Here is a 26381-nt window from a genome sequence, read left to right as displayed (position 1 = left end):
AGGACACCGCAAGTGTTCTTAGAACACATTCAAATTGCCAGAGAACAATACGGACAGCGTCCTCAGGACACCCCCATTTTGTTTATTTACAAACATTTCAGGACACCACGAGTGTTCTTAGAACACATTCAAATTGCGAGAGAAGAATACGGACAGTGTCCTCAGGACACCCCCATTTTGTTTATTTACAAACATTTCAGGACACCACGAGTGTTCTTAGAACACATTCAACTTGCCAGAGAACAATACGGACAGCATCCTCAGGACACCCCCATTTTGTTTATTTACGAACATTTCAGAACACCGCAAGTGTTCTTAGAACACATTCAACTTGCCATCGAACAATATGAACAGCGTCCTCAGGACACCCCCATTTTTGTTTATTTACGAACATTTCAGGACCCCGCGAGTGTTCTTAGAACACATTCAAATTGCCAGAGAACAATACAGACAGCGTCGTCAGGACACCCCCATTTTGTTTTTTTGCGAACATTTCAGGACACTGCAAGTGTTCTTAGAACACATTCAACTTGCCATCGAACAATACGTACAGCGTCCTCAGGACACCCCCATTTTGTTTATTTAAGAACATTTCAGGACACCACGAGTGTTCTTAGAACACATTCAAATTGCGAGAGAAGAATACGGACAGCGTCCTCAGGACACCCCCATTTTGTTTATTTACGAACATTTCAGGACACCACGAGTGTTCTTAGAACACATTCAACTTGCCAGAGAACAATACGGACAGCGTCCTCAGGACACCCCCATTTTGTTTATTTACGAACATTTCAGAACACCGCGAGTGTTCTTAGAACACATTCAACTTCCCATCGAACAATACGGACAGCGTCCTCAGGACACCCCCATTTTGTTTATTTACAAACATTTCAGGACACCACGAGTGTTCTTAGAACACATTCAACTTGCCAGAGAACGATACGGACAGCGTCTTCAGGAAACCCCCTACGAAAATTTCAGGACACCAAGAGTGTTCTTAGAACACTTTAATCTTGACAACGAACAATACGGACAGCGTCCTCAGAACACCCCCATTTTGTTTATTTACGAACATTTCAGGACACCACAAGTGTTCTTAGAACACATTCAACTTGCAAGTGAACAATACGGACAGCGTCCTCAGAACACCTCCATTTTTTATTTGCGAACATTTCAAGACACGCGATTCTTAGAACACATTCAACTTACCAGAGAACAATACGGACAGTGTCCTCAGGACACCCCCATTTTGTTTATTTACGAACATTTCAGGACACCGCGAGTGTTCTTAGAACAGTTTCAGCTTGCTTGCGAACAAAACGGACACATATTGCGTCCTCAGAACACCCCACCATTTAGTTTATTTAGAACATTTCAGAACAGCCGTGTTGTCCGCAGACAAATCGAACACAAGAGCGTCCACCACATAAAAAAACGCAACATTTAACCTATCTCATACTCTCCCACCCTCCCCAAACACTCTTACACACCAACACACTCTACTAAATGCAAATTTTAAACCAAGTTTCACCGCGCTGTCCGTGGACGTCCGCGAATCCAAGATGGCAGGCGCTACCAAAAATTTTACGCGCTTCACGCTCCACGCCGTCCAATCAGTGAACACGTTGCATGTCCACAGACATCACGCAAGCCGATTGGCCAATCAGGACACTGTCCGCGGAGCGAACAGGGAAGTGTGTCTGCGGACCGAACACAGATATCACTAATTTGTTATGACCTACTTTTTGGTCATTTTAAAAAAAAAATTACTTGACCGCTTTTCACCAAGCTGCTACTCCTGGTCCAAATTTGGTGAAAATCCGTCCAGCGGTTTGGGCTGTAGGCGTGAGCAAAGTTTTTTTCACTTTCAGTCTATGGGGAAAAAAAAGTTTTGGGGCCCCCTCTATAACTTTGCCCCTCCTTGACCAATCCTCACCAAACTTTGCAGAAAAATTCAGAGTGGGCCATATACTTTTTTTTTGCAAAGTTTGGTGAGGATTCGTCCAGGGGGAGCGAAGTTATAAGCCGCCCAAAAAGTGCTCTTTCTATGGAAACAGCAACTTAACCATAACTACATGGCCACTACTGTGGCCATGTAATGACTTGTTTTGGGTGGGGGTGGGGGGCCCACTAGACCACCAGGATTTGTTGTGTTTGAAAGGGGGGTGGCCCTCTCCCTCCACCCTAAGTGGATGGGGGCACCTTATGTAGCCTTCCCTGAGGGCATATTTCTGCCCCTATGAAGGGGTACATGAGATCCCCCCCATGCAATTTGGGTGCGGGGGAGGTCACTAAAAATATTGGAAGAGCCACCCGCTAAGCCTGGGGCAGTACATTTTGCCCCCCCCAGGTGCAGATGACCACACACATGTGCCCATCTGCCCTAGGAAAGGGGCAAAACAAAAATAAAACTAATTATAACTTCTTTTGGGCGGGTGTGGGGGGTCCACTGAACCACCATAGATGTTTTAGTGGAAGGGGGGGTGTCCTTTTCCCCCCCACCCCAAATGGATGGTGGCATCTCATGTCGACCTCCCTTGGGGCAGATTGCTAACACGTGGTAAAACAAAACCAAAAATAAAAAAAATGATAACTTGTTTTGAGTTGATGTGGGGGTCCCTAAACCACCAAGTTGTTTTTAGTGGAAAGGGGGCTGCCCACGGGTGTCTTCTTTTCAGAAATGCATGGGGTTCTCTGTTTTCCTTGGTGGCTTCAACACCCTAGGCCCAAATCTGTATGTTGTACACATGAGCAAAATCTGATTTGCCGAAAGGCTTGGGGTTATCAGTGGGTTAGCCTTTTCCCTTTGCGCCGCGGTAGGTGCATCCACACATGTGAGGTACCGTTTTCATACCGTTTTCATCGGCACACCTGTGGGAATGCGGGAAGGTAGGACATCTGTTGTTGGCGGCGTGTTTCGGTGGGTGGGCTGATGGAAATATCTCTGAAATTTGGAGGAAAAAAACAAACTTTTCAGACATTTCACTCTGGCCACCCACTGAAACACACCGCCAACAACACACAACACATGTCCTGCGATCCTGCGTTCCCACAGGTGTCCAGACAAAAAAAGTACCTCACATGTGTGGGTGTTCCTACCTGGGTGCAAAGGGAAAATGCTAACCCACTGGTAACCCCAAGCTCTTCGGCAGAGCAGATTTTGCTCATGTGGACAACATATAGATTTGGGCCTAGGGTGTCGAAGCCACCAAGGAAAATAGGGAACCCCATGCATTTCCAAAAAGAGGAAACCCGTGGGAATCCTAAGAGGTCTGACTTGCGCAAATCGCCCCAGAATGAATTACCCACAATCCCTGGCAAAGTCTGACATTTAGTGAAAAAAACTTTTCAGACATTTCCCTCTTGCCACCCACCGAAACACGCCGCCAACTCCACATGTCCTACCTTCCCACGTTCCCACAGGTGTCCCGACGTAAACGGTACCTCACATGTGTGGGTGCACCGACCTGGGTGCAATATCTCATGTAACTTCTTTGTTACATGAGATATCGTGTCCAAAGTTGGCCCCTTTTTTCCCACCTGTAGGCACCCACACATGTGAGGTACTGTTTTTGTCGGGAAACCTGTGGGAACACATGAAGGTAGGCCATGGGTTGTTGGTTGCGTGTTTCGGTGGGTGACCAGAGTGAAATGTACAGAAATTGTGGGGTTTTTCTGTCATTTTCGCAATTTTCCCCCAAACTATGGAATCTTTCCCTACATAGTTGTTGCCTGGCCTGTGCAAATCACCCCTTCCTAAACTTGGAATATTGTCTACTTTTCAGAAATGGACGCCTTTCTGGCTTCCCATTCAGCTGTCCTACCCTTTTCTTCCATTCCGTCCACGCATGTCCTATTGGACAAAAAAACGCCAAAATAGCCTACCTCTCACAAAATGGATGATTAGCATATCAGAATATGTATTTTGGTTTACAGTCAATCTGTTCACAAAAGCCTTGAAAATGACGAATCCAGAACAGCGAATCATTTGTTCCTAGCTCTTACAAGGAAATAACCACAGGCTTCTTTGTACAACATGTTGGCATTTTATGAAAAAAACCTAAATGTGATACTTTTTGGTTATTTTCTCCCACCCCCCTACAGCAAACTAGGATTCCCGGGTGGCGTTATGACTGCCTACAGGTGGGAAAAAAGGGGCCAACTTTGGACGAAATATCTCATGTAACAAAGAAGTTACAAGGCATTGAATGGCGACAATCCGAGATCACCAAAAAAGGCCTTGGCACTGGGGGGAAATACCCATGGCAGTTAAGCGGTTAAGACTGTAAAGCCCCAGAGGAGATATCATTTGTAAGGTGGCCCAGTTAGTTAATGCTCCAAATGCAGATTGTGCACAGGAATATGTAACACCTGTGTTCACTTCCTGGCTTAATCTTCTGGTGGGATAATAGGCAGAGTGAATGCAGTCAGCTTCCGATGCAACACAGCATTTTCCAGGTCAATTGGCTCAGAAGAAGTGGTGGAAAACACTATTACTGTCGCTTTTTCTAATTGGCCAGATTTTCGTGCATTTTCTGGGTGGAGTTCAGGAGCCGAGTACCATACCAGGACCCCCTGTATTTCCCGCTCCACCAGACAAATGCAGCCTTACTGCCAGCATGGATTCTCATGCTGGAAATAAGGAAAGGGATTCCTCTGGGATCTGCTTAGAAATGAAACCTGGTAAAATCAGGCAGAGTCCAGAGGAAGCCATTGTCAGTTCTGCCAGCAATTGCTAATTGCGCGAGGTATTTCCACTCTTCCATGGTGGAAAAGGAATGTGATTTCCCCTGCCTTTTATGCTAAAATCTTCCATTTTGTGGCGGAAAAGTAAAAACGTGCGCCAATGGAAGTGGTCCACTCCATGCAGTTTACTTTGTGCCTTGATGCTTGGGGGTTTTTGAGTGATGCTACACATGTAATAAATAAATAAATACCTTTAACATGACCCCAGATAAATGGCAATTCGTGATCAGATTGAGTGAGAATGACATGTCGCTGGTAAGAGGGTGTCCTGTGCTTCTTGAGTGCATTGGCAAATGCCCTTAATTGTCATCTCGCGTTAAGCAGGTGCTTAAACTCATTAGTGTGGATTGCACAATAATAAGTCAACAGAGGTATTTCAAATGGCCAATTTTGCTCTTTGGGTGAAATTGTCAAAGTGGGAGAATGTTGCCCAGCATGTGCCACTTTCTCTGCGGAGTGAATTGTGCCCACCACAAGGAAGAAGTGTGAAAACCCCACAAGGGCACTGCGCCCTGGTCTTTCTGCGTGTGTCTTCCCCACAGGGTGACAGATGCCGACTCAGACAGACATGTGGCAAGCCTGTACCCTAGTTGATGTGGCAAAGGATTCCAGACTTCTGAGGCTGATAACATTAGTAGCATTGAGTTACATGCCACCTGACAGGTATGTGTGATAAGGTTGCAAAGCAGAGCTGTTAGTGGGCTAAAGCATGAGGCAATGTCTGCCCACCCTCAAAGGGTACGTACAACCAAAAGTAATAAACCCCTCAACCATCATAGCTGTAGGGGTCAGGCTCCAAACCAGGGTAAGAATGCCCTACAATCATCCATGCCCACGAGTTGGGTTACCCCTCGTGCTTCAGGGACCCTGTTGAGCAACCTCTGTGCTTTCCAGGTGATACTAACGTTATTTAAAGCCAGAAGTCTAATGGATAATTGCTTAATTGCAGCTGGAAATTAGCTCCTGGCGTGATCAAAATGCCTTAACCAAGTGTGACATCAGCCCCTTCATTTATAAGCAATATGTGTGTTCTCGCATTTCTTCATCCACTGAATTACTGTTAGAAACAAAGGCAAGAGTTGTCTCTTGTGTAGGCATTTGGAAGGCAGCTGCCAGCCTCTGGCATAATATGCCCATGTTCTTCCAATACTGGCTAGCTGTTGTCCTCTTATGGCCAGGTAGACCATCATGGCAGTGACTGGAAAATGCCTTTCCCCTGCAGACAGAAAAGTGGAAAAAAGAGGCCAATTCAAGATACAGAACAATTAGAAGTTAAGACAGACTGCAGATGCCATTGCTGTGTTAGGGAGAATATGTTGAGTGTTCAAGCTAGGAGGTATGAATTAAGCAAGCAAGGAGTGAGACAAAGGAGAGGCAAAGAAAGGCCAGAGGAGCTCTTTGAATAATGTATCAGGGCAGAGGACCCATGCTCTGCCGTCCGAGTAACATATGAGAGAATCAAATATATCAGGCTTTGCGCAAATGTTAAACGAGAAAGGAACAGCTCTGCATTCAGAATAACAAAGGCAAAGAAAGGGTAGGCTCTGAAGCCAGCATGAGATGGAATAAGAGGGACCAGACTCATCGTGAGAGGCTGGCCGGGCCCTCGCAGGGGGCGCTAGAGGGGCAGCCCACATAGCGGGCTGCCCCTCTGGCCACCCCCATGGGTCCACATACACCACACCTACTAGGCATCCCCCGGGTCTGACACATCCGGCTGCGGACCTCCGGAGTGCTTATAAGGGGGTGGGCTTGCAATTGCTTATCCTCCTTGTTTGCTGTACCCTCTACTCCCATAACAGGGCTTACTCAGAGGTCCAAAGAAGATTTCCTTTTTCTTTGAAACCCCTATCCTTCTATTCCAAGACACACACATGTCTCCTTGCTCCACACAAAAAAGTAGCAACTTGCAGTTGGTAGAAAAGGCTGCAACTCCTTTATTTGACAGGAGTCCACTTACAGGTGCTCTGCCTCTCACAAGCTGGCTTCCTAGCTGTGGCCCACTGGAAGTAATTATTTCCTCTTGCTTACCATGAGCTCATAGTCAGATGATAAATCAAGAAATGCAACATACAAAGACATGTTCTTTGCTGCTGCATCCTTTAATTTTCTTCTGTTTTCTTTTCTTATTTTCTCTTGTAATTTAATACGTACTGCTATTTTAATTCTAATTTTGTGAAAAGTCGAGTTCTTTGACTAAAACACAATAAATAAATAAATAAATAAAGCAAAGTCCCCAAGATGTCCCCTGTCCCCTCCAGATTGTATGTGTCTCCTACACACCTGCCGGGACAGTCACCTCAGCTAATCATACCAGAGTGCGACATGAGTCTCCAAGGAGACTCTGTGCAGGGAGTTTCAAACCCCTCCCTCACATCCTGTCCTCCTGAGACATTCAGATGCCTAAGGAGGGCTTCTGTGCAGAAGCCTGCCAAAGGTCAGGGAACAAAGGAACCACACCGGTTTGGGATGCAGAGTAAAGCACGATAAAGACTTTTACAAAAAGAAATGACGAATAAACCCAGCCGGAACCATATAAAAGTAAATATGGTCCAGTGGGTTTAAGTTTGAGGCTTCCAAGATAGCCTAAAACAATACCAGGGCTATTTAAAATAACCGTGGTAGGAAAAATAGGCTAGTTACCACTGCCACCAGCCAAATCCTAATGAAAACAGAACAAAATAATGTTCCATGAAAAACAGACAAAAAGGGATAACTATTAACCCTTTCCAGAACTCTATGTAAGATAGTTTGTACTGGGTCTGTGGATTTAAAAGACTAATAAAGTCAATGGCAACTTTACATGTTCTGGGAGACAGCAGTCAGTCCTAGAAAATGGAGTCGGAATGGGAAGTCTGAAAAAGACAACCCTGTGTTACTGCACTGAAGGTGCTTTGAAGCAGCCCCCTTCCAAGTTAACACATTATAACACTCAAATATTAATTTGTCCTTCAAGGATTTTGAGAAGACTATGTGATGCTCAGCATCTCCTACTTTAGCATTGCTATCATTACCCTATAAGTGGAGAGCAACATTGCAATATCATTTACTTTGCCTACAAGGGATAATGGTTATGGACAATGCCTGGAATTACTCGTTCACAGTATCAGGGCACTGGATATTCAGACAGGAGATTTTTTATTTCACAATCTACATCGTTTCCAAGAGTTCAGAGTTCCCTTGGGCATAGACCTTCACACATTGTATGGTAACTCGCTGCTATACAAAAAAGGTTTCAATGAGCCCTTGTGTAATCCTATGCAACTATATATGGGTGGGGTATGTTGCAAATAACCTTGTATGCCCTGCAAATGAATTGGGTACATGCAGAGTTATGACATTCTTAAAATGCTTGTAATATGATGAGGCATTACATTTAAAAGTATTGTGGGTCTGCAAATATCCCAGTGGATATTTAATGCTACAATCCCTCACTTTTTACAGAGCTCTATCAACTAGTATTGGAGGCTAGCAGAGGGGCCGGAGAAGGGTATGGGTGGAACAACACAGGTCATCACTCCTTGCGTGTGATGAACAAAGCAGCACATTTAAAAAACCAAGGCAGACGTTTTGGCAGTACACTGAAGGAAATGTGTTGCTTGTTTGCTAAAGGATAGGAAATTCTAGTACCCGTCTAGACGGTTCTATGTGATATTTCCCCATTTGAAAGACAGAAGACAAAAAGTTGATCCCTTCTACAACCCCACACTCTCGCGCTGGTTGTCTTGCTAATCAGGGGTTTTAACACCTCAAATATCCCATTTAACCCCCCACCATCCCCTTCCCAGCATAGCACACACTTACTCCCTACCCATACGTACACAGACACACACACCTAGACAGACACTCACCTGACACTACTGCAATGACTCCTCTAGGTCTCGCCATGCATGCAATTGTGTGCGGAAGGGGCGTGACAGTTCGATTTAGAAAGACCGCTTCATAGAACAGTCTTTCTAAATCGATCTTTTTATTCTCAGTAAAGTGAAGACAATGTTTTCACTTAACACTAGACAACAATGCCTTATTTTTGTTTCCATGCTCAGCTGCTGAGGGCTTTTCATTATAACCATGTGTCCTGTGTGTATCGTCTCTAGCATCTCCCTGCATCTTATTTAACTGATAACACAGAATTACAGAAGAGGGATCCATAGTTACAGAAGAAGGCACTCAATCAGTTGTATCTCTGATGAATTGATGCTATGAACTTAAAAAGCATATACATGTGATTTTCTTCAACAGGGCTCCATAATAAACCTCAGTAAGGCTATTGTTTGAATTTGATCTAGGCTGTGATGCGGAAGGGTGGGCAAAACTATAGACTTTATTATGTGCCCTGTAATTTCACTCCCTATGTCAGTGGTACAAGCACGGCTCTAATTAGATGTTGCTAACTACCTGGAGTTAAATGATTTTTGAGGGAGTAAACAAGTAATTAGCTTCAGCAATAGGGATACTTTCTGTGTATTAAAAGATGTTCGTTCCCCTTCAAATTCCACTTGAGATCAGGTATTAATATAATTACAGTTCCTTCTGGTCACTAATTCAAAACAATATCAGTGGAGCTTTGTGGGTTGAAGGAATGATATGTGTAGAATCTTGGGTGGCAGGGATAATCAAGTAGTAAACAGGAACCACTCCAGAGCCAGATATGTACAAAAGGTAAGATTGTCTTATTGTTCCAGTTACACGGAGGATTGTGATTAAGGAGAGCAGGTAACAAGCTTCCACTCCTTTTGGCTCACTATCTTTTTCCACACTAACCGTCATCCCGGGGACCTAGATGCCACCTAGGTTCCAGACCCCTCACCACATTCCAATCTCCACTCCACTTAGGCACACACAGAGCTCATCCTGCCAGGTGCTAGGCCACTACAATATGGTAATTGATTCTCGATTTGTTAGGGACATTTGTTAAGGGAGTAAAAATGGATGGTGCATATGTCTCTTAGCTGTAAGGCTGGTGTTATCACTACCCACAAAACAACATAATGTGGATAGTAAGCAGAGGCACAGGAATGTTTGATCATCATATTCTGAGGTGCAGTTATTTTTCATGCACTTATCATCCTTAAACATTATTAGAAGCATGTTCTCCTGGCCCTTGAATTACTTCATTAAAGTGGCACTTGAACTCCAATCAGCCTGTTTTTTGACACATTGCTTTTAATTGCCATTAATCCATCGGCAAATGTATTCTTTCTGAATTTCTTGACAGCCACATCAGTTATGACACAAGATATTTGTGTTTTGGACTACTCGTGACATGAGATTTTGCAGTGGCATAAAACATACATTTTTCTCTGCATAGAAGAACATTTGCAAGGTACTTTGTCAGATGTTGAAGTCTTGGACTGGTTGATGAGTTTTCTGCATAATCAGCTATGAGATATTTTATTTAAGCCTATTTGTTTGAAAAAAGTGTCTTAAGATTTGTAAATTGCTGTGGCTGGGAAGAAGACATTCCTTTACAAACTCTCTTCTGCGACAGTGGTTCACTAAATATGCATGCTCACAAAGTGGCTTACCTCATTAGTCAGTTGCGCACATAGAAAATAATGTGCACACAACAGCCAACCAGTTCCGTACATAGAAAAAAAATATTAGAGGGAACATTGGTCTCCAACCCAAAATTACTCTTCTGCCACTGCTTACTTTGTGTGGTGTTTGCCAGGACTGAGCCCTTACACCTATCTATGGGAATCTATTTTCTCAGACCCAGTTTAAAATGGTGTTTTGGAAGCTGCTTATGTCAACTGTCCGTCACAGTAGCACAATAAGCAATTACAATGTGCACAGGACATGTGCTTCTGCATCCCAGATATTAATGAGCCCCAAGAACCTGTTATCCATTTTTTAGAAATAATAATGAGCAAGAAGATGACCAGGGTAGGTGCTTGTGCTAACCATGTGGCAGAGTAGCCCAGGCATGACATTTGCACAGCTCTAATACAATAATAACTAGCATCAGTACAGCAGAGGAATCGGGCCATGGACGTGGTGTGGGTTACAGCCAGGCACCACTGCTATTGGAGCAGCTAACTGGTTAATTGAGCATGCCAGAATGCACATGAATATGTGCCAGTGTCAGTGGTACAGAGACTAGAAGATTTCTAATTTCATGATCAAGAATGCCATCCAGTCCTCCTCTTAATCTGCTCTGTTTCCCACCAGTCCTTTTGTCATATTCCTACTACACCTTTTTGCACCCTGCACTGGACTGGACACCACAAAGCCCAGACTGAAAATAGATAAACAGATGCAAATATGGCATACGAAAATCCTTTCCTTCCTGAATCCTTACCACTTTATTCTGATCCGTAGTAGACCCCTCCCCCCCGACTTTATCCGCTATTCTGGCTTCCGTTTTGCATATAATGTATTGGATTACATGTGATCTTACCGAGCACAATTACAGACTGGGGAATTTCATTCTGGAACAAATACCGAAAAACACCTATTTTATTTAGTTTTTTTTATTGTTTAACCCTTTGTATGCCACCCCAACCCATCATGCCCCATTTGAACCCATCTACCCCACTACACTTTATTTTTTTAATTAATGTCTCTGTGTTTTCTGTGTTTTTGTCCACTGTGAAATTGACCACTCTGTTTTGTTTCAGATATTTTGACTGGATACTGGTGTACTGTGAATCTATTTGAGACAGAAAGAAATAGATACGATGTGAATGTGCTCAGAGGATGAAAATGGGAGCTGCTCACATAGGCTTGAAGGGATGGTGGCAGAGTCCTTTGAGTGGCTTGTTAGGCCAATTTATAACATTTTGTTCCTTTTTATGCTTTCCTTTGCTGTGCACGTGTTTTCATTCATTTTCATTAAAGTCTGTGTCATGGTATACCTTGCTATATGCGGCTTATGGATTGTTTGCACCTCTCACTAACCATCTCATCATTGTTCGGTCCACTTTATTCTAATCCATACCTACACGTTAGGCACCCACACACTGGACCTGAACATCTACAATGTCCCTATGCTCAAACTATTACCATCTGAACTGCACTTCTTCCAAATGCTTGTCACACATAACCCTACAGGATCCCTAGTACCAACATAGCTCTCACATTAGACCTTGTTAATAACAAATCACCCAGAGTAGCTGCACAGGGGGCTCCTTTTGGGTTGCACAATCCACAACCATGCTCTCCACATAACACTTAGAAACATTGCAGGTACCAATGCCGATTGCTTCTAATCTACACTTATACATACCCAGCAAATTAACCTTGGACCGCTTGCCCTGCTCTTGCTAACCAAACCCAACCCATTTCCCTGCACTGTCCCAAAACACTAAAAGATCATGCAAATGTCACCCATACATAAAAAGGAACACATCAACTAACGAAGCAAGTGTAATGCGTGCCTACCGAAGACAGTTATACAGTTTGCATATTCCATTACCATAACAGAAACCACAATTAACCCTCACAACTGCTATACAAATATATGTATGACAAACCTTGATGAGGCCCATCACTTACGCCATCACTCACCAAGCTCAATCATCTTTGTGATGGATGCCACACACAAACTGCATACAAGATCATGAACATTAAGCAACATGATCCTTTTCTGTCACTTCCCGTGGCACATGGTAAACTGCAGTTGGACATAAATTAACATAAAACATGAAAACATCCTTAGTCAGGGCCCAGTATTATACATGTATTATTTGTTGTCAGTCCATTTGTATTCATCTGAAGAAGAGGAGTGTCAATTGTGATCAGAGATGACTTGCAATAACTCAGTTACAGATGGTGAAGGCATTCCAACGAAGGGTGCATGTACAATAGCATAAAGATGAGTACAAGTGGTGAAGGAGTTTATGAGGGGGTACAAAAGGAGGACATATACCAGGGATAAAACAAAACAGAGAACATTATATGTAAGAAAGCAAGTGACTTACAAAGGTAATATTAACCTAAGGGGGGAAGTGTTCTAAACTGAAGAGAAGTATTATATTACAGGTCCCATAGGAAGAGCACTTTTTGGGTGGCTTATAACTTTGCCTCCCCCCAGGACGAATGCTCACAAAACTTTGCAAGAACAGTATTTGGCACTGTCAGATTGTTCCAGCAATATTGGGTGAGGTTTCATGAAGGGAGGGGCAACATTATATGGGGGTCCTGAAATATGTGTTTTTTCACATAGATTAAATGTCAAAAGAATGCTCGGCTCACGCCTACAGCCCAAACAGCTGGACAGATTTTCACCAAAGTTGTGTCAGTAAAGGCGGCTTGCTCCCGAAAAATGTGCTTTTGTAAATTTGGTGTAAATCCATCCTGTAGTTTTATTTTTAAAATGACCAAAAAGTAGGTCCAAGAAAATTAGTGATATCTGGGTTCGGTCCACAGACTTAAATCCCTATTTGCTTCACGGATGGCCTCTGATTGGTCCAGGGGCCGTGGTGAGGCCCGCAGACATTGGACGCACCCGCTGATTGGATGGTGAAAAGCATAAGGTGCATCAGATTTTTGGAAACACCTGCCATTTTGGATTCATGGACAGCACCCTGAAGTCCGTGGATATTGCGGTAAAAACATATTAAAAAACACAAGATTTCACTTGTCAAACTTATCAAACAATCTCTGGGCAGGTTAGGGGTGATGAGGATGGGATGGGATATGGTCTTGAAAAGCCAGAAAAACAGGCATTTTCTTCCCCGACGTCCGTAAACAGTCCAGGACAGTCCTGTGATGTCTGCGAACATATTCGATGTTCTGGGGCATTTATGCTTATTTGTGCATTACATGGTTGGTGAAAAGCAGTTTTGGATGGCTTATAACTTTGGCGCCACTAAATAAAACTGCATGAAATTTGGCAATTTCATTCTAGACCTGATTCTCAATGGTTATTGAAAGTGCAGTGCCGCTTTGTCAGGAGGGAACACAATTAGAGCGGGTCTGTGAATATTGTAAACACTTATAAATGTGGTGTCATTTGACAAATCTGCACACACGTTTGCAAAAAGATCTTAGATCTGGATATAAGTGTTTTTGCAATGTTTGCTGAGATTTTGTCAAGAGCAGGCAAAATTAGAGGGGGGTTCTCAAAATATTGTAAAGGCTTATAAATGTGGTGCCATTTGATGAATCGGCACAAAGGTTTGCAAACACGATTTTAGATCTAGATATAAATGTTTTCGCAAGGTTTGGTGGAATTTTGACAAGATGCCGCTAAATTGCTCCCCCTGCAAAGTGGTGTTGCAGTATATACAGAGGATTGTTGGCTTCGAAAGTTATGCATCAACAGCCTGTTTTATTCCTTGCAAGATAGCTGGTGGGACTTTGTGTCCCACAGAGGTAGGCTGTGTGTTTACAGTATTGGTTGAGGAACATGAGGTGGAGGAAGACAGCCTAATACTTCCTAAGAAAGGAACAACCATTCTGAGAGCATTGCAGTGGAATTTGGTGTGGTGGTGCATGGAGATGGTCTCATAGGAGTTCTGTCCAGCTAGTCTGCGATTGAGTACAATGTTGCATTCAGTGTATTTCAATTTAGTACCTTTAGCCTTTGGCACATTCCCAACTGTGGTAAATAACTGCTACACTCATGATTTTCTCTGGATTCTAGAGGTAGGCACTTCCTCTACCTTGTCTTCTTGGTCCTCTTCATTGTCTTTGGAAGTACTGCAATGTTTTTGTTGTGTGGGTCCTCCAGGTGGTGGTGGTGGTGGTGGTGGCTCTTGGGTAGGAGGGATGGCAATATCTGATACTATTTTTAAGAAAAATATCAGTTTTACCAATATTCTTCAGAGTATGTGCTGTGTGCTAGATTGTTAATGGATAACACCCAGATACTCACTCCTATCTCGGGTAACTATGAAACAGACAGCAAAACCCTCAATGAAATATACTCAGTAATACAAGCATGGATGGCACATCATGGACTCTGTCTCAATGATGAAAAAACTGAGCTGATCATCCTTGGCACTCACGCCAAACTTAAAAATCTTAACTTCGCTTTCAAATCTTTCACTATAAATGGTAATCTCATCCCCGTTTCAAACAACACTAAAACCCTTGGTATTTACATTGATGCCACTTTATCCTTCTCCAAACAAACTAATGCAGTAGCATCATCAGCCGCTTACACTGGCAAACTGATCACTGCATGTAGGCCATTCATTTCCTCACCCAACTGCTTTACCCTTGCTAGAGCATTAGTCCTGTCCAAAATAGACTATTGTAGTGCCCTTTACTTAGGCACTAGCCGCAAAAATATCAACAAACTGCAAGTAATTCAAAATAATGCCATCAGGGCTGCCCTCAACATCCCTAAAAAGTCACATATCTCTGAGACTAGACGCAAACTACACTGGCTCCCAGTAGACCACAGAATATCCCTCAAACTCTGGCCCTCACACACATAGCCAGGGCCAACCTTGCACCAGCCTACCTCACTAACCAACTTACACCTCATACATCATCTAGACAACTTAGAGCAGCACAAGCTAACACTATGTCCATACCGAGATTCAAACTCCATAATTCGGGTGGAGTTAGCTTCCCTGTACAAGCCTCTAAACTATGGAACACACTCCCCGCGCTCCTTAGGTCAGAACCCTCATTTAACCTATTCAAACGCAGCACGAAGAGTTGCCTTCACAACATGGACTCTATGACAGCCTAACCTTCCAGATAACAGAACGACTGACGGCTGACGGAACACCTTGTAATTAATGTATTTATTTTAGACAATGCTTGTATGTATCTGTAATACTAAGTATGTAACCATTCTGTAACTGTAACGTAACCTTTGTTTACTGCACTCAATTGTAACTGTAACCTGATCTAACCTACGCGCCCGTATGCCCCCAGGCCTGGCTGCGCTTTATAAATAAAATAAATACAAAATACAAATAATGAGTAAGAATAGGTGTAGGAGCTGTGCAAGGGTAAGTGTTGAGCTTCAAAGTTACTAGATCAGCAGAAAATACAGTTCTGAACTGTTCGCGAAACCCAAACCTGATCACGGAGTACAGACCTGTTTGCAGACACATCATCATGCCGTGTGCACGTGCGAGGTCACATTTGACTGCCTGGAAAGTCCACAGTGACATCAGACATTCATGGATGTCGATGAATGTAAAAACTGTGGAAAAAGATTCAAACAGTGTACAGAAGTGTTAAAAATTATGCTAGAAGTTGGGAATTGGCAGAGTTGTAAGGTGAAACTTTGTAAATTGGACAAAAATGTTGCTATATTGTGGTATGTATAATATTAGCAAGTTGTAGGAAATCAGAATGCACTGCTTAAAACCCATGAAATTCACTTAAACAACTTTGTTAAAGGGATGTTATGGTTAAGTTGCACTAATAAAAACCTATGAAATTCACTGAAAAAACTTAGTTAAAGGGACGTTATGATTATGTTATACTTTTTAAATGTTACTAAATTTAATGAAAATGTCACCATCTCTGGTGTTCAATGCTCTACAAGAAGACAGGACCAAACTAGAGCTGCAATAATTCTGAAAAGAAACTGAAACAGGAAACAGGCATTCTCGATATATGACTACAGGCTATGGAAGCTGATACCCACAAACAGATTTTCACCCACCCTTGTGCCATTCAGATAGAAGCTCAATACGTCAACTTCAGGGAGCACCTTCTGCATGCACCATAGACACACAAAAACCCATCTCCTGGCTGACCACTACCACACCCCAAATTACTAAATGTTACTGTATTTTTGCCCTGCTGTAACAGTTCTATGTGAAAATGTCCCCAGGGAAAAAGTCGCCAGGTAGGTGATTTTTTTTCCTGCAACCCTAAAAGCCTTCCACCACATATTGTAGGTTAGGTATTAATTACAATTCTAACTCTTCAGTCCTAGAATATTTGGAGGAAGTCCTTGATGTTCAAGGGAGTACAAATATGGGGAAATGTCACCACCTGGCAACCTTTTCCCATGCAATGTTATCACTGGATACCACTGTAACTTGTGCCCCCTTACCTGATCTGTTGATGGTACTTGCTATGCTGCTCCTCAGAGCTAGGTCTTTGTTCAATAGACACCACAAAAAAGTAAAACAATATTAAAATGGTTAGCACAGATACATCACAATGTTTTCTCTGATTACTTAATTTGTAAGATTCACTTTTTTATGGTACCTTGCACCATATTATGTCAATGGTGGAGGCCACCACGCATAATTAGATAACGCTAACAACGATTGGTGGGGAATGCTGAGAACCAACACAGAGTGTTGACTGGGGAATGTTCCCAATGCTAGGAAACCTCAGCTCATGACAGCAGACAAGTGCGGCCATATTTGCCATATTTGGATTCGGGCATACCCGATGGACACACATCCCTGACCCATCGATGGTAGATTTGTACATCAGACTAATACTGCAAAGCCAGCAGAGACTGAGTGAAAAACACCCAGACTAAGACCAGTACTAAACATAAGGTCGTCATTTGTCAGTGAATGTAGAAGGTCTTCAGGTGGCCGGCAGCAAGTTGCAAAGATGAAGGGACACCCCCACATCAGGAGATATGGACCCAAACACTACATAATGGGTGCTGGGCACCGTGTGCACCACATAAGCTCCTTAGTTCCAGCAGAGACTTGTCTCTCCAGTATTTCAACAGATCAAATGGTGTCAAAAAATATTCGCTGGCCCATTTTCCTGCCCATCCAGGAACACTGTTTCCTTTAGTATTAGTTCCACTCAACAAGGGCATTAAAGCCCAGTGGATGTATGTAGCTTCCATGTTTGCACATGTTCGATATTCTGCGAATATAATCGGAGATCTGGTATAAACCCATTGCACCTCCCTGCATCTCACAATATTATACTTGTGAACAAACACATCTACTATGTTGGACTCGTAGTGATACCTAGTAGCTGCAAGTGTTGCTTAAAGGTTCCATTTACATCTATCGCTTGTGGCATTTTGAGTCTTTGACTAGTGCAAACAGAATGATCACATCATTAATAAAATGAAATGCATAATGACACGATTACCATGTGTGAGATGCGAAAGCCGTGTGATTGTTAGAATCAAGAGGCAAACATCCAACTTGATTGTGGCCGGTTTCACAGACACCAAGCGAGTCTTTGGAGGCTGCAGAGGTGGAAGTTGAAAGCCAATGCTCTAGCAGACTCAGCATGGTGGTTTCGAATGCTGCAGCTGTGGGGAGATTTTTCTTGACTCGATTATTGATTGTCCAGATATACCAGAGCCAGCTTTTACCAACATATTCTTGTTAATTGATACACGTCCACTCGGTTCCAGCTAAACTGCTATTACATTTAACATGACTTTCCTGGGCCTCCCAATGTTATGATATGTTATACTACCCAGTTTGTATACTGTTACAAATCGCTGCCATAGTGGTCACACCGTACCAATGATTGGCCACAAGATGCAGTGCAAAATAAACATGCAGATACATGCATCAGTCATATCTGTACATGTTTTAAAGGTCCCCATGGCTCTTTAATTTTGAGAAACCTTCCAAGGATCCTGAAGAAATAATTGCATGCAGGACATATTTCTTATTTTGTTATTGTTTACATATAGAATTTGATCACCACACATATTCACATTGACGTCTAGAAGATGTTGCTGTTCTTGTACACATTGCAATTGAGGATTCAAGGGAGGTTTTATTGGCGTGACACACACCTGATTGTGTGGGGGACACAAGCATGCCTGCGACCTCGCATAACCCCATGTGTCAGTCACAAGATCAATTTCATGGATATAAATGTATGGGCGCCTCAAATCTCCCGCTTTTCTGACAGGCAATTAATGCCAATCTAGGGCGAGCTAAACTCCCTGGGGGGGAGGGGGGCGGGAGTATCAGTCTCTTGTTCTGACGCCTGTGCACTGTAGTAAGGGCACTAACACCAATTTGACTTTCTGTTCCATGCCTATTCTTCTAGGCTGATTTTGTCGTTTCTCTCATGAGGCATGGCTGCCCCACCAACTCTGCTTTTTTTGGAGCAGTGGAGCACAGCATCACAGTGAGACACACATGTGTTATCAGTGCACCAGGGGGCTGACAAACTCACAAGGGCTGCAGGGGGGTGACAAAAGATCCACTAGTGTGGTTCAGGTTGTCAGCTTCCATTTTAGTCTTTTATAAAGTGCTCCATCTCATCACACACGTTTCATGTGCACCACAGTTTGATGCACGCCAGCTGAAAAACTGCAGTACTTTCGTTATTGTTTTAGTTGAGATAAATCAACTTTACAATTTATCATAAAACAGAATAAAATAAGATAAACAATGACATTTCTTTTACATCCAATTACACAAAAAGGAGAGAAAGAAGAAGAAAAGAAAGAAAAGGAAAAGCATAATTTCATACTTAGCATAATAAAATCGACCACCTTGTTTAATGGATTTTTTAGTTAGCATAAATCATTAGTTCTTTCAAATTCTTTAAAACGCTTAATGCACCTATTCTCGGAGGAATAGACAACCCACAGATAATCATTCTCCAAAAATCCTCAGGAGTTAATTCCCTATAGTCCTTTACAGCTGATTTTAAAAACAAAATCTGTTCATTGCACAAGACAGTGCATTCTACTAATAGTTGACGTAAGGTCTCCATTTGCGTTTTGATCTTGCAAAAGTGTTCATGTACTAGAATGATCTTACATCTCAACAATATCGCCTGAATTAGCCATAAATTAAACCTCCACCTCAAAAACTCTGATCTATGTTGCTGAGATGGGCTTTTTGTCCAATAATGTTCGGCTATACTACATTTCCTGTGCATAAAAACTGAACCATCAAAGTCTCTATATGAAAGACATGTGGCTCGGTTTCTGGCCCATTCCCATTGGAACAACTTTGATTTGACATGAATAGGGTTTTGAATAAGGGTTTCAATTGATATATCAGCATAAACTAAGGCATGTATAGCTACTTGACACCAATTGCGTGCAAACATATCTTCTGATAAAAAGATATGTTGTGCAAGAACACTTATAAGCATATCTGATTTTTTAGTTAGAAGACACTTCCTACATACGGATATTAGATGCCACAAGTAGCATGCATACAAAAAGATATTAGCCCTAGCTCATTTCAAATCAAGGCTGTTAGGGAGAATTCAGCAGAATGGCTAATTTCCCTTACCTACTGAGTCCCTCAGCAGCTTTGCTGGATTTCTAGGATTTATTGTTTCACCTGGTAAGAGTGTGAGCCTTTTTTTCCCACTCTTACATGTGTTTTGCTGTGTGTGTTTAACACACATGTGTTTTGCTGTGTGTGTTTAACATTTTTGTGTTCATAGACTGTGGTGCTTCACCTACTCCGCAGGCATCATCTTTTTACTGTGTGTTACACAGCACCTTTAGTGCAGTGACACAGGGTTGTCTTTTTCAGACTTCCCAACTCCAACTCCATTTTCTGGGACTGACTACTGTCTCCCAGAACATGTAAAGTTGCCATTGACTTTATTAGTCTTTTTAAATACACAGACCCAGTACAAACTATCTTACATAGAGGTCTGGAAAGGGTTAATATGTATCCCTTTTAGTCTGTTTCATTATTATGTTCCCTTTTCATTAAGATCTGGTTGGTGGCAGTGGTAACTTCCCTATTTTCCCTACCGCAGTTATTTTAAATAGCCATGGTATTGTTTTAGGCTATCTTAGTAGCCTCAAACTTAAACACGCTGGGCCATATTTACTTTTATACGGTTCTGGCTGGGTTTATTTGCCAAGTCTTTCTCGTGTTTTACTCTGCGTGCCAAACCAGGTTTGGTTCCTTTGTTCGCTGACCTTTGGCGGGCTTCTGAACAGAAGCCCTCCTTAGGCGCCTGAATGTCTGAGGGGGACAGGCTAAGAGGGAGGGGTTTGAGACTCCCTGCACAGGGTCTCCTAGGAGACCCATGTCGCACTCTGGAATGATTGGCTGAGGTGACTGTCCCGGCGGGACAGCCACCCTGCTGTGTGATTGACAGCCAGAGTGTGTGAATGGGGGAAAACTGCATCAAAAGCATGTCTCTGGGACTGAGAAGGCACAGTCGCCACTGGATTGAGAGAACCGATGAGAAGCTGACAGAAGAGGACCTCTACCATGACTGAACCCCCCGGTGGCGCCCTGCTGCGGGTCCGAATCTTCAAACTTCGACGACAGGGAAAATATGCAAGGAATCTTCTCCCCTTGAGATGGTGGGACCAACTAGTTCACAAACCTATAAACCAGGCCTCCCTCCTCTGATCGAATTTGCTGTACAGAGCTACAGTGAATTGGATAGCCAGGAGGATCGGACCCTGCTTGGGTTTTAAGGAGCGCTCCTTTTATTAACTGCTTTGCTCTGCTGCTGGTTTCTTCCCTAGGCAGTGCAGGACACTCCAGAGTGCAGGACCCTCCAGTCTTCCTATTTCCTGTCAGTCCGACAGTCGCTTCAGGAACCGTGAGCCTGCAGGTCCAGCCAAGAACGTCTGCCTCAGCTACAGCCTTCTTCTCCATTTAAGGCACTGTTCAATCTGCTTGTTCGTTCCGTCCGACCACGGTAACAGTGCTTGAAAGTTTTGCCAATCCGAGGGCTTGTCCTTCTCTATTCTTTAAAGTAACTTTTCATCCGACCAAATTCATTCTGAACTCTTGTCAAGGACTTACTTGCAAACTACTCTGAACTGTGTGGTCCTCTGCTTAAGACTTTGCTCCATTGACTTTGGCCCAGGCCTCTTAATTTGATTTCCTCACCGTAGTTTCTTTTTCCAGATTGCCCTGCTTACTTTCTTGTTGGTGCTGCTCAACTTTTGTCTAACTTTGTCTTTCCCTCCCTTTTAAATTACTGGAGTGCCATTTTGTTCATACTGCATTTTGAGCTTAACTTGTCCAGAATTTATTGGGTGTGGTGTAGTGTATTAAGATTGTGATTTTTCAACTGCTTGATAATAGTGAAATGTTTTATAGCTGATGTGTAAATAAATGTATATTCTTTTACTCAGAAACCTTGAGTCAGTATTTGTTTGAACCATAGTAATTGGTGTCCTTTGTGTAACTATTGGTACTACTCACTTTACTCTTGAGATAAGTCTGGCTGCTCAGCCACTCCTACCACTTTAGTGTAGTACAGGCTTGTACCAAAGGTGAATTTGTACTGTCACTTGTAATCTTAATTGTGTGTGGTGTTCCCAAAGGGTACTGTATATGATTCTGCCTAACACTGGTGTACAGCAGTGAGGATCAAGTATAGTGATTACACTTAGAGTGCTGCTATTACCTTGGATCAACTAACCACAAGGCTAAACATCACTAAAAAGCAATATTAATCATGTCTGATATGGAAAGATACAGTCAGTGGGAGGGAACATTATTTGGCTAATGTGTGCAGGCATATCTTAGTTAGATTCTTCTGTTCATGGAGCCAGTTTTTCATATTTGTTTTTAACCTCTTGTGTGTGTATTTTCTGTTCGGGATGTTAGGTGTTTATGGTCACCCTTGCAAATACAAATGAGAAAAATATCAAGAACATTTCAGGTAATTTCTGTGGCTTGTGCCTTATTAAATCTTTTTGAATAGGTGAGAATTGTCTGTGTGCGCTGCTAAAATTCTTCTGAGCGGCACCCAGAAGGAAGCTGGGCAAGCGCACATGTGCACAGCTTACAGGGAACATTGGTGGAGACCCGGTATAATAAAGAAACCAGAAGCAACATTCTTATCTGTAGCGTTGAGCAACACAATGCACAGTGTTAATGGAGTAAAAAAGTTGTTGGCGGAATTGCCGATGGCTAAGTTGTATTTCTGGAGCCACCTATTGCAAAAGTTCCTTCCATGAACATACATGCATTTCAATTTCAGCAGTCTAATGACATATCATTATTGTCCTCAGCACAAGCAGCCATGCTAAAGTAAGGAGCAACAGAACATAAGATACAGTCAAGGAGGATAGCAATCATTTGCAGCAATCCAAACACCTAATCTATTGGAGCCACAACATGCAAGATAGTCCAGAAGCAAATATCATTGTCGAGATCCAAGATTATACACCATTAGCAATATTCCATGTATCTAATCGGTAGCATTGGCATCAGAGAGCTTAGAGCCAGAGTTCCTCTGGTATTCGATTTGTTGGTTCCAGACTATATGCTGGGTGTTGAGCATGTTTCCAACTGGTTGACAATGTTTGGTCAATATACAGGTCTTCAGTGACTTCTAGAAGCTAAAATGGTCCTGAAGTGTGAACATTCCATTTGGAAGTGAATTCAAGATTGAGGCTGTCATGTTTGAGATGGTGAAGCCTCAATGCATCTTTTTAGATTGTGCATAGCACAAAGTGTGTGACAGTGTTGTAATTTACATTAATTGTAATCAGTCATTAACTAAGTAAGAAGGAAATGCAGGATCTCTTAAATGTTTGCTTTGTTTCCATTACCCCAACTTATTTTTCAAACAGGACTATTTTCAAAGGTGTGAATTGCTTCAAAGTTAAACTAGTGGGTTGTGTGTATTAGCTGGCCCAGTGCGTGTATTGAACTGGTCACGGGTTGAAACAGTGATCAAAGTGGGAACCATTATCACCGATGCAATGAAGGCCGCCAAGTTCGGGCACCGGGGGGAACCCGAAATGCCCATTGCTCAGGGATGGTGTTACACCAAAAGCGTGTCTTATTGTTATTGTTATGTGTATTGTTTGGGGTGTAAGTGATTTAAATCCGGCTCACACCTAAGTCAACGCCTAGCGTGTAATGCACAACTGACATCCTTATTTATTTGTGTATAAAAGTTCTTTTATTCTGAATGATGTACCACTCATATCACGCCCCTCTCCTGGAACCGCCCCTCCTCAACCCCCGTCACACTGAACCAGAAATCAGGCTGGTTTGCAAAGTTAAAATGTTTATTTATGTATTCACAATCTAATAATACTATGTTTTAATGGGTACACAATGATCACCAATGGGGTGATGTAACACTAAATAATCTCTTTAATACACAAGGAGTAATAGTGAGCAAAATAATTCAGCACAGAAATACTACTGTGTTTGTGTTCAGATCAAATAGCAGTGTGGTTACTAGCTCCCCCTGCAAACCCCTCAACCACCCAATAGGCAATGTAAAGAGATAGGAGGAGAGAGAGCAGGTATTCAGGAATGGCAGAATTCAAACAAAATATCAATCTCAATTTCCCCCCAGCAACACAAGAGAAAAACATAATTGATTGACAAGTGGTCAGAATGGTTTTAAAGTTATCTTCAGAATGGATTGGGTAAAAACACTAAATATGGTTTAAATTGCGGTAAATTGTTTAAATTCTTATGGGAGCCGCTTTAGATAGTTGCACACAAATACTAGCAATGATCTGATACTAAGAAACAATGTGAAATCTTAAAATTAATGTCGGAAGCAATCAAAAGCTGTTTTACACGTGTCAGAAATTCCCTAAAATGAAATTCACGGCAAACTTTTCAGTGCGCGATAATCGCGATCACGGTAGAACCGTATGGATTTGGGATGCGATTTTAGATGCAAATGAAAGCGTTTTAGTGGAGGTCATATTTCGAGACAGGCGCAAGTATGGGAAACAGGAATGCACTTTTAAGAAACAAATGTGATTTTTTACACTAGATTATGACTATTGAAAAAGAGAATGCCACACATGAATCTCCACAGTTCCAGGCCAGGGAACCCTTCACGTGGTGGATACTCAATTTCTTTCTGGGATTCACTTTAGTTACTCACAACACTATTGACTTATGATTTTAGAATACAAATAAACGAAACTCAGCGCAAGAAATATTCTGACAATTTGAAAAATACTCCTAACAAGATCAGGTTCTGAAGACAAAAGAGGATGGGTTTAAGACAGGGATTGGCTATGGACAGTACATATGCTAGTGACACAGTTGTATCTATATATGCTCACTAGATATGTTTTTAAACGGAACTGTCAGGATTCTGGTTCATCAAAATTTCTGGTCAGGGAAGGGAATCTGGTTCTGGGATACACAGCTGGGCACATCGGATTGGACTGGGTCTGTTCACAGCACGGCACAGGACTGAATCGGATCTGCAATGGCTCTGGTCACCGCACGGCACAGGACTGGATTGGATCTTTTGGTTCTGATGATAATTATTTCAGCAGGCAAGCAGTACAGCACAGCCCGGCTGTATGTTCGATGTTCCCCTTAGGTTTCTGGGGTTGGTTCTGGTTCTGGAAATTTAAGGCGTAGCTGAAAATGGTTCAGCTATGCAATGGGCCTTTCTGCTTTGACAAGTTTCTGGAGTCTGAAGCAAGTAAGATGGATAATTCTGCAGCAGGATGCTCCACCAGAATCAGTATAGTGGGTGAATCTGCCTGTCCTTCTGAGTGCTGAGCTGTCTCTATTTATGCTTATGATACAGGGGGAGTGTGTGCTGGTTTATCCTAAGCTCGCCCCTTTCACAGAGATTGGTCAAGGTCTCCTCTCTGTTTTGATAGGAGGGGAGAAACAGGGTGTCACCATTATGGTGTGGGTTTATGAGGCTTAGAGTCCACCCCTAGCTCCTTGAACACAAAATATACTTTTGGTACAATACATATATCCACATGTGCAACCTCTATAACAATCATATATATGCAGATTACATATTTTGTGTAGCAGATACTCCTCCAAGCCCCGTCGCTGTGGGATCTTGTGTCTGCTTTTCACAGAATTGTGGCCTTTTCATCCAGAACACAATGTCCAATTTAGGAGCACATTTCTACAAAGGTGCGCGTTGAACATGGGCAGACGTGTATAAAGTTTCATACTTATATCAGAAATACATTTTGGGTAAAATCACATTTTCCGCCGTTTCTTCCCAGAACATGTCACAGAGTTCTGGAGCCTTTTCACCCGTGCCTCCAGAAATTACATTAACAATGCCGTTATTTCTATATTTTGCACAATTTTAAATAGTAAGTTATCAGTCTTTTTAAAATATGTCTTTTGTCCTTGTTAAGCAACAAATGGTTGTTTACCTCCACCCCTTTGGTCTCTCCCTGGGACCCAGGAACATCTCCTCCCTGTTTCTCCTGGGAAGAGGCCATTTACGACCCTTCACACCTCGCATTTCCGTTAGCTGGAGGATGTCCATTGTCTCCTTTCCCATTGCAGACCAATTTCTGCCCCCACCCTATAATCATCACTTAAGTGTGATTTCCTGGTGGAGAGGAATGGAGGGAGAGACCTTGCCTCTGTGAGGAAAGTTGTTATTCCAGTTTGGGTGGCTTTTAGCTAGGCTTAAATTTAAATGTTAATTCTGTTGCATTTTTCCTTAGCTTAACACACATTTGTGATTTCAAACGAGCAGCTAGAACACTTATTCCAGATTTTAAACCATGGGCTCAATCAATTACAAAATAGATTACTCTCAGTAACTTTGGATATGTGGATCAGTTATAAATGACAAAATAACAGTACATGTTTATGCAATTGGAAACATATTTTTTTTGCATTTCAGATGTGTGGATTTGTTACTAATGATGAATTAACAATATAATTGTATGTAAAAAGAAAAACGCAGCACTCACAGACATTATTTCAAAATCCCTTTTGAAAAATGATGGGTGCCATTGGACTCTGTTTAGCGAAAGTCAAACTTTACAATACACAACCCAATGCCGCCAACATCCTGCCATTGGTGTCTGTGCTAAATCAAAACAAGGG

Source organism: Ambystoma mexicanum, chromosome 4p (assembly GCF_040938575.1).
Source record: "Ambystoma mexicanum isolate Mex_15411 chromosome 4p, UKY_AmexF1_1, whole genome shotgun sequence".
In the NCBI taxonomy this organism is placed as follows: domain Eukaryota; kingdom Metazoa; phylum Chordata; class Amphibia; order Caudata; family Ambystomatidae; genus Ambystoma; species Ambystoma mexicanum.
This window is presented reverse-complemented; position numbering follows the sequence as displayed.